We start from the raw sequence: 9,542 nt of genomic DNA, 5'->3' as shown, positions 1-9,542 counted from the left end.
TTTGTGCCCGTTTTACTTAGGAGACCGCCAGCGCATGCGCGCTACTTAGGCTGGGCAGGAACGGAAAGGTGAACTTCCCGCGTCTTCTGGCTTTTTTCTCTTCGGGGCATAGGCACGAGTTTTCTGTTTCCCTCTAATCACAGGGCATCAATGGGAACCGGTAGTTTACAAATGACGAATGAACCTTACGGAGCCCTTTCTTCGCCTGGGCAATAGCTCAAGTCAGAGTTTCATGATAATGTGTCCCATCCCAGAGAAGCTTGTACATTGCGATTTGGTCAAGTCGCCATGGCAAAATCTACCACATGAATCAAATGGAAAGACCCAAGATACGACTTAGTAACATTTTTTAATAAAGAAACTGTGTCTGAGTAAAAATAATTCAAACAAGATGACGGCCAGCGTATGGGCCCTGACTGACCTATAAAATCTCTTGGCTTATGAACAGACACTCAGGGAGGGGAGTGTAGCTTCGTTATTACTTTTTAAATTGTAGGCTATTAGAATGAAATACGGGCCGAGGTTTCACTGTATCTTTAAGAGGATTTTAAGGTGACCAACCCAAATGGACACTGTGTTGCTAATGACACACTAAAGAAGTACTTGCGTGGAGGCTCCGGATGGTGGGCGTGCAGGAGAGAGAAAAATGCTCATTGTGGGTTAGGAGAATAAGGCCAACTGCAAGAAGTAAAAATTTTGGAAACTGACTTAAATATTCATTTGACTCTGTAAAAAGAACTATATTAATTTTGATTTCCTCAGACAGGAGATAGGGAGAAAGCACAGTTTAAATAAGTAATCATACTAATAGTAATAGTAGTAATAATAAAGTAACGGCATAAATGCAGGTTATGGATAACAGGTGTATTTTTAAAAATGAATCCAATTATATTAGCAGTATCACCTTGTAGGAATCTTTAGAGAAACTGTTTTAATAAACAAATAAAAATGAATTAAATCTAATGGGCGATTTTTATATAAATGGTACTTTGAAAAACTCTGATGTTACAATTTTGGCTATGCTTTGAATGTGCATGGTTAGTAAATGCTTAACAGGTGCATAATTTTGAGAGTAATTAAAATATTTACTAATGGTTTTTATTTAGGATTCTTTTCAGTCATCAAGTCTACAGTCAGTATTTCCTGTGCATCTGCTTTGTGCTAGGGACTTTAGAGGTATACGATAAATATAATACCTTTCAACTGAGCCAGAGCGTATATTGAGGTACAGGTGACATGCGACAGATTTATATTTAAAGTGTTCAATTCAATAGGTTTTTACATACATGTATATCTGTGAAACTATTACCACAATCAAGATTATGAATATGTCCATCACCCTCAAAAGTTTTCTAGTCCCTTTCTGTAATCCTCCTTTCTGGCCAATTCCTCCTGTCCCCAGGCAGCCACTGATCTGATCTGATTATCCCCACAGTAGACTAGCACGCGTTTTCTAGAATTATACATAAATAGGATCATACAACATGCACGATATTTTGTCTGGCTTCTTTTACTCAGTGTGACTTTTGGTGTGCATTCGAGTTGTCGGGTATCGGTAGCACATTCTTCATTGCTGAGTAGTATTCCATTGTATGGACATACCACAGTCTGTTTACCCATTCTTCTGATGCACATGAGTTGTTTTTACTTTTGGGAAAGTGTGACTAAGGGTACTATGAACGTTTTTGTATAATGTTTGCAAGGATGTATGTTGTAGACACTTTTGAGTGAGTGTCTAATGGTGGAGTAGCTAGGTCGTGTAGTAGGAATATACATGATATTTTAAGAAACTTCCAAATGGTTTTCCAAAGAGATTGTACCATTGACGTTCCCACCAGCAGTGTATGTGTATGAGACTTCCATTTGTTCCACATACTTTCCAGCACTTGGTATACTCAGTCTTTTATTTTTATAGCATGAGCTTGAGTTTATCAGTCTGGCCCACTGATTAAATAGCATTATTTGAGTCATAAACTATAAAGTCAAGGAACCACTAAGAGATGAGGAGATTAAAACATTCATCAAATATATCAAAGAAATATATACAAAGTTGAACGTTTTGTAACAGGGAGGGTTTTATCCTGTTAGAAATACTTTGTCTAAAATCATAATGACAACAATAATCTCTAATAAAATTTTTAATGATCTGTTGCAATCTGAACTGACTAAAATAAATAGAAATTCCTTATAAACTCATGCCAAACATTTAATTAAATGTACCGAACATAAATGATATCCTTTTTAATTCAGTCCCCATGCAAAAATTTCAGAAAAGACCTTTTATTCTTTGTTAATTGAAAAAATAAACAGATCTCCAGGAGAACAGAGAAATTTGGCTGTTCTAGTAGATACTGTTATGGATCGAATTGTTTCCCCCCAAAGCCCTGACCCCCAGTACCCCGGAATGTAGCCTTATCTGGAAATAGGGTTGATGCAGATGGAATTAGCTGAGAAGAGGTCATGCTGAAGCGGAGCGGGCCCCTAACCCCGGGCGATAGGTGTCTTTGCAGATGGGGGGTTCCAATATAGACACACACACACACACGCGCACGCACAACACTGTGTGAAGACTGGAGTTATGTCGCCGCAAGCTAAGGAGCCAGCCGAATAGGGGGGAACCTGGCACAGGTGCCTCCCTGGCGTTTAGGAAATGTCAGACTGTCTTCTAACGCAACAGCACCGTGTCGCTTCCCCATCAGCGCTGTATGCGAGTTGCAGCTGTTCTGAATTCTCACCCGGAAAATCTACTGCCTAAACCAAGTGGGAAGACCCGAGATATAACTTACTAAACTTATTTTTTAATAAAGACGCGACGCTTGAGTGAAAAGAATAGCACTTGATACTGGCATCTCATTGCGGTAAATCTGCGTTTTTCCTGGTGGTGAAGAGCTTTGAGCACTTTCATTTGCTTGTCTGTTGTCTTATGTCTTCTTTGGGAAAGTGTCTGTTTACACCTTTTATTGGTATAATTCTTAGTATATTCATTATCTGTTGATGGACATTTTTGTGAAATAACTAGGCCACCTGGTCAACTCTGGTCTAACTCAGTAATTCTTATAAGGGTCCTTGGATAATAACAGTGGAGAAATGAAGAAACATATAAATTAAGATGAAGGAACTCTTATGACACACTAAAATAATCAAATGCATTAAAATAGATGCCGCAATGACCTTTTTCTTCCCTTTCCCAGTTGACATCCAAAACTAAGGCTCTATCTTTATGTTTGAAAGCTTCAAAACATCTCCATTTTACTAAAGATAGCAATGAGCCTGGGAAAACCTTATAGTAAAAGTCAGTCGGCTCCTTTAGAAATGGTCAGACAGATGCTCCAGCCTCGTTGTTTATTTTCACGGCTCTTTGACTCGTTTCTGGTGTCGGCGCTGGGCCACAGTAAAACACCGTGCCTGCGTACGTGGACGCTGTCAGAAGTCATTGTCTATGAAGTATTTCTGACATATCCCAGACTACCTGTGAATAGTGAAACCTGAGCCCTTAAATTATTCCCACATCCAGGACTGAATTTGCAGATTTACTTGAAGCTGTTTTTAATACCATGTGGAATACACTTCTCGGTTATAAAAATCACACTGATTAGGCTGTGTATTGCCTAGCATTCCCTTTCAATTTTGTTTATTGACAGGGGATTTATGTTCCCTAAGATTGACAAGTTGCCTGTTCTAGTTACTGAGTGAAATAATTAAAACCTAACTTTACGTGTCATCACTTTTATTTATTTTTTTTTTTTTTTTTTTTTTTTAGGTGAGGCAACCCTTGGTTGACCTCACAGATTACAAAGACCTTGTCAGCTTATAAGCCCTTATTTAAAAAAAATTTTTTTATACCTGCAGCACCTGGTCTTCCTAGGTAGTCTCCCATCCAAGTACTCACCAGGCCTGACCCTGCTTAGCTTCCGAGATAAGACGGGATCGAGCGTGTTCAGGGTGGCGTGGCCGTAGACTGTGTCATCACTTTTAAACTGCTGTCAGGGAGTGCGCGTTGCCCAGGATACTGGGCACTCTGCCACAAGAAGCATTTCTTGCATCCATACAGTCACCTGCCATTTCAGATACTAACATTGCCATAGTGATATCAGCACAGATTGTTTATGTTCCCGAAAGGAACTTGAGATGTGCTTTAACCAACAGCTGCCTCAATGGGATGTGACACCTTTCCTTTCAGTTAGATTGGAGGTTTAGTTCCTGTCTTTGGAATTATTTCTATTCATATCAGTTGAGCTCAGACCACAGTGCCCAAGCGACAACATAACACGAATTCCTCTCTGAGGAACTCAAGGATGACTGGCCCCATGCTCACTCGTCGTCGTCAACATGATCATGATCATAGCAAACGCTTGGGTGGGTGTTTACTGTGGATGAGATTTTTTACAAAGTAATTCACGTACGTGATGCTATTTAATCATCCCAAGCACATTATAAAGTAGGTGAATCTGTGGACCAGACGCTAAATAATTAGCTTCCGATTTCACCAGGAGCCAATTTCTCTCCTTCGAACTGTGAGGGATCGCTGGGCCTCAGTTTCTTGATCTTGAAAATGGGGACAGTAATATGTCAGCCCTGCAGGATTATTATCAGCATTAAATGAGTTGTTACCTATAAAGTGCTTAGAAGAACTGTGGGTACTCTCTAATTGTTAGTTGTTGTAAGACTGCTGAACGCAAAGTATGGGCAGTTATGTGGCTAACCTTGAACTTGGCATAACACAAGTATTCTGTGTGTGATTAAACTTGACAGTTGGTGGAAGCCGTGACACACTGTCCTCTGTCCTTCTCTTGGCATTGCTGTATTGTCACTCGGTAGCCCTTGGAATTGCAGCAGCTGAAAAAGAGAGTTTGAGCCTGTGCTCCAAGGTGAGCTGACAAAAAGATTTATCGTCCGCCTCTCGGAATTCAAAGAACATCTCTATTTGGATCAGTGTAATAATTTTCTGCAGTACTGAAGCCACTCTGTATTAGTCAGTAGAAGCCAGATTATTCTTCAGTAACAAATTAAGCCTAAAATTGCTATGGTTTAGCCCAACCAAGATTTATTCCTATTGGATTATTGCCAGTCACCGAGGCGGAGGAGAGCACATGAGCTTTTCACTGCCTCAGCCCAGAAGTGACGCGTGTTGCTTTTGTTCCCGTTGGGGTCTCCGGAACCAGAGCATGTTTGAACCTAACTGTAAGAGCAGACAATGGAATATTTAGGATCGCCTTTTCTGCTCCATACTCCAAATGGCCCTGAATACATACTGACCACGGGTCTCAGCGATTGTTGTCAGCGATCTTGCAGTAGTTGGTGAGCAAGGGGCGAAGGTGGCATCACCCCCGGGTGGACTTCACGCTTCACGGGATCGGCTGAAACACCCATGCGCTGATTGGATCACGGTGGGCATGGGATGTATATGGCGAAGGAGCAAATATTGTCCCCCAAAAGTAGGAGTCTTTGTGCGTTGCTGAGACATTTCCCCATTATCCCTTTCGACTTAGCTAAGAACTAAGGGATTTTCCCCTTATTACAAAGTGTAATTTAAAAATTCTGGATAAATGTGATATTCCGGGATAACAGCAAGTGTCAGGTCTATGTGTGCATGTGCGTGTGTGTGCGTGTGTATGTGTGCGTGTGTGCGTGTGTATGTGTTCATCTAAGCATTTCAAAACAGATGCTGGGGATTCCCGGTAGGTTTAATATTATATTTGTTTTCAGAAAGGGTATCAGAGTTCAGAGACATTCAGAAATTTGTCCAAAATCCACAGCTAGGAAACGTCACAGCTGGAGTTGGAGGCCAAGTCTGCTTGATGCTAACATGGGTTCTCCGCTCGACCCCCTCTCAACCCCACCCACACTTGACACTTCTCCTCTCTGGGTTTTTCTTTCCAGTTTGTCATTGTCGTTGTTGTAATATATCTTACGCTGGAATGTTTTATTTCCCATCCCTCATCCTCGATACCTAGTACTCGACTTTATTTAACTTAGAAGCTCAATAGATCTGGGTTAAAATATGAAAAAAGAAAAATCTAATCTAGAATTGAGCCTTAAAATCGAACTGACGTATCTATGTTACCAGTCTCAGGAAATTCCAAGGTGTGAGATGCTGTGACGAAGGATGCTGTATAAATGGTGTCTGCTCCACTGCGTAGGGCTAGCTTCATGCCACGTCAAGGTGAGCCGCTAGATTCCAAAACCAGTCTCTCCTGAACAGCTGCCCGTCCACGGGGCTGATAGCCGCCGTCCTGTGGCATCGCCCGTCCGCAGCCGAGCTGATCCAGAGAGGGCATGGGATGACAGGGGAGCCAGTCAGTAGCCTGGCCAAAACCCCATAAGGTGTCCTGTAGTGCATCTTTGGCCAGCGGAAGCTTGATATTTATGCAAAAAGACGGTGCCGATTTGGTGGCCGTTTCATAATAGTGGCTGATGTCTGAAAAGAGGACAGCAAGAAAATCAGGCGAGAGCTCTGAGTGGAAACTGTGAAGGCAACAGATAGATGAGAAGGTGCAAATCCAAACCGCAGTGAGATTCAGCCTGTTGGAATGGCTGTCATCAACAGCACAAGTGATAACCGTGCTGGAGAGGTCGTGGGGAAGAAGGAGCCCTCACACACCGCTGGTGGGAATCTAACCCGGTGTAGCCACTATGGATGACGGTGTGGAGGATCCTCAAAATGGGTTTCATCTATACGACATAGCGATTTGACATAGGTATAAATACCGTACTGTGCGGTCACCTTGGCAAATCTAGTGACCGTCTGTCGCCGTGCAAAGTTATTACGATGTTATGACTGTGTTCCCTGCGCCGGTCCCCGTGGCTTGATTGTTTATGACTGGAGGTGTGTGCCCCTCATTCTCTTTCATGCCTTTTCCACTCTGACGGCTGTCAGTCCGTACACATCATTATGACTGGAGGTGTGTGCCCCTCATTCTCTTTCACGCTTTTGGCCTCGCCTTTTCCACTCTGACGGCCGTCAGTCCGTACACATCGGTCCGTACACTTAAGCACATTAAAGGAACTACCCACGGTGTCAATTCTCTGGGCTCACATATGGTGACATCGACTTAATAAAACTCACTTTTTAAATGAAGAATGAGGGATATCAAGTCGACTCGAACCACTGTGTAGGTGAGTAGCTGTTACAGGCTTAAGCAATCAACATTAAACTTAATTAGAGACAATTAGTATGCACAGCGTACTCATCATATTCAATTAGTACTTAATGTATTTGGACTATATTAAGTGAGAGGACAATCTCTTCGTATAATTAGAAAGTGAAGTGGGGAAAAAATTTATCAGAGACTCTCATAGAAGGATCCTATTTATTTGCCGAAGTAAAGCTTAAGTAATTCTCATGGATTTCTAGGTATTTGGTTGATTTGCCCAGTCTCATCCAAGACAGCGCTGCCCAGTAGAACTGTTTGCAGGGAGGGAAATATTCTGATGTCCAGGCTGATGGCCAGGAGCCATGGGTGGCTAATGAGCCCTTAAAGAAGGCTAGCACTGAAGAACTAACATTTTAATTAATTTAACTTAATTAATTCAAATAGCCACATGTGGACAGTATATACCAACTTTTTCAAATCTTTGGAGATGCCAAATTACGCTGCTTCTCCAGTGAGAAGAAAGATGACTCTGCTTGGATGATATTTTACACTTGTATAGCGTCTTAAAATTCATGACATTTTCAAAATAATCCTGTGATTTCTATATTTTTTTCATTTTGCATTTGACATAATAATGGCTCTGAAAGATGGATAGCTTGTACAAAGTCACCCAGTTAATAAGTATATTTTTATTTTTGGTTTTATTAATTTATAATTTTATTGCATTTTGATTAGAGAATGTTGCCTGTATTTATTTTAACATTTTGGAATTAATTATGATTTTCATTGCAGCCTAATATAATGATCACTTTTATGATAGTTCTTTGTAAATATAGATTGTGGTTTTTATTTCAGGGAAGAGAGTTTGATCTATGTTTATTTAGTCCTACTTCATTATGTCATTTAGGTCGCCTCTATTATTGCATAATTTTTTTCTTGATCTGCCAAGGACGAAGAGAGTTGAATAAAATTCTAGTACTTTAGTGTTTTTCTTTTTAACTCCTATCATTTTATTTTGTGGATATTGATGCTATTAGCTTTGGATGCATTGGCAGTTTTGACTTTTCAAAACCTTTACTGTGACCATCACCTTTCAACCTGACTGTTGACCCTTGAACCCCCACGCAGTCAATACCCATGTCCAACTTTGACCCCTAAAACTTAACTACATTCATGGTGACCTTTTGTCTCATTTAATGTTTTATCACATGAAGTAAAAGTGACCTCATATTAAAGTTACAACCTGTCCTTCTCTTCCTGTCCTGGCAAGCCTGATAGCATGTTTAAACTTTGATCATCTTATTCCGATTTTGAACCAGTTTGCCTATGTTTTCACCATTTAGCTTCAGACATCCCTGAGAGCACAAGAGCCAAAGGTGGGACTTTCACGACAGCCATAAGTCAGGAGGAGCATGGGACTTTCTCCATGCACTCAATCTCCTGTGGGCTTTGAGAATGTTCTAGAATTTTGCTAATTACAGACATCTACACGGCACTCAGCCTTTGGCAGTTAAACACAAACTGAGGCAATTTGATAAAACCCTGATGTTAAAAATTTGTTTACCTTTTCAAGTCTTTTTTTTTTGGCTAGAATCTGTACTATACTATACTATAAAAATGTGTGAGGAATTCTGGATGGTGCTTTGCCAGTGACTCCATTTTCATGCTGTTTCTTACTTTTTCAAATATTTTCAAAACAAAATCCAAATCACAGAGATTAGTTCTTGAAATAGGTTTCTGAGGGTCAGCAAAAGTAATTATTCTTTGCAGAAGATTCTTGTCATTTCTCTCTTCTGCCTGATCCTTGGCCCATATCTTTGATTCTCGAAGTGATAACTTAGGAATGTGGAAGTTTTTTCATTTAAGTGTCAGATTTTTTTAAATTCCACGTATAGGCCACATTCCACTATCGTTATCAATATCATCAGCACATCGTTAACACTTTGGGGACAGTTTTCACTGAGACCAGAAGAATACTGTTCCGAACTGGTTTAACTTCATGGTAGGGTCAGGCTGATGAACTCTATTTGACTCAGAATCTGCAAAACATGTAATGACGTCTCCTTTATGACGTTCGGTGTCATACAAAATGTTTGAATCAATATTAGATTGATCTTTCAAAGTTTCTCTATCTTAAGTTTTTTCAGGGTGCACGTAGACCTCCGCTGTCTGGTATGGTGACGCTGACCTTTTCATACTTCCTCCAGGCCCTTTCTGCAGAAAGGTCAGAATAGCCTTTTAATACAGCGTTCTCCATCGTGGGACGAGTGCGTTCCTTATACAGCGTTCCTTACGAATATCGAACAGGACCAGTCCTCACAGACTGCTCGGGAGTTTATGCCACTTGCTGTTCCCCGAACATTCCCAGACTGTGTGTTTAAGGTGGCAGTTTAAGGTGTTTAAGGTGGCAGTTTTCTCTCTTTTAAAGCATGTCTATTTTATTTTGCC

General features: G+C 40.8%; 1 pseudogene; it reads right to left on the bottom strand.

Annotated features, from left to right (window-relative positions):
- Positions 1–3,840: 3,840 nt before the first annotated feature.
- LOC112472639 lies at positions 3,841–3,959 on the bottom strand (annotated as a pseudogene).
- Positions 3,960–9,542: the final 5,583 nt, after the last annotated feature.

The sequence above is a fragment of the Pteropus alecto genome, unplaced genomic scaffold, assembly GCF_000325575.1.
Source record: "Pteropus alecto unplaced genomic scaffold, ASM32557v1 scaffold87, whole genome shotgun sequence".
Lineage (NCBI taxonomy): Eukaryota > Metazoa > Chordata > Mammalia > Chiroptera > Pteropodidae > Pteropus > Pteropus alecto.
Note: the sequence above shows the minus strand (reverse complement) of the source record. Positions and strands in the feature narration are given on the sequence as shown.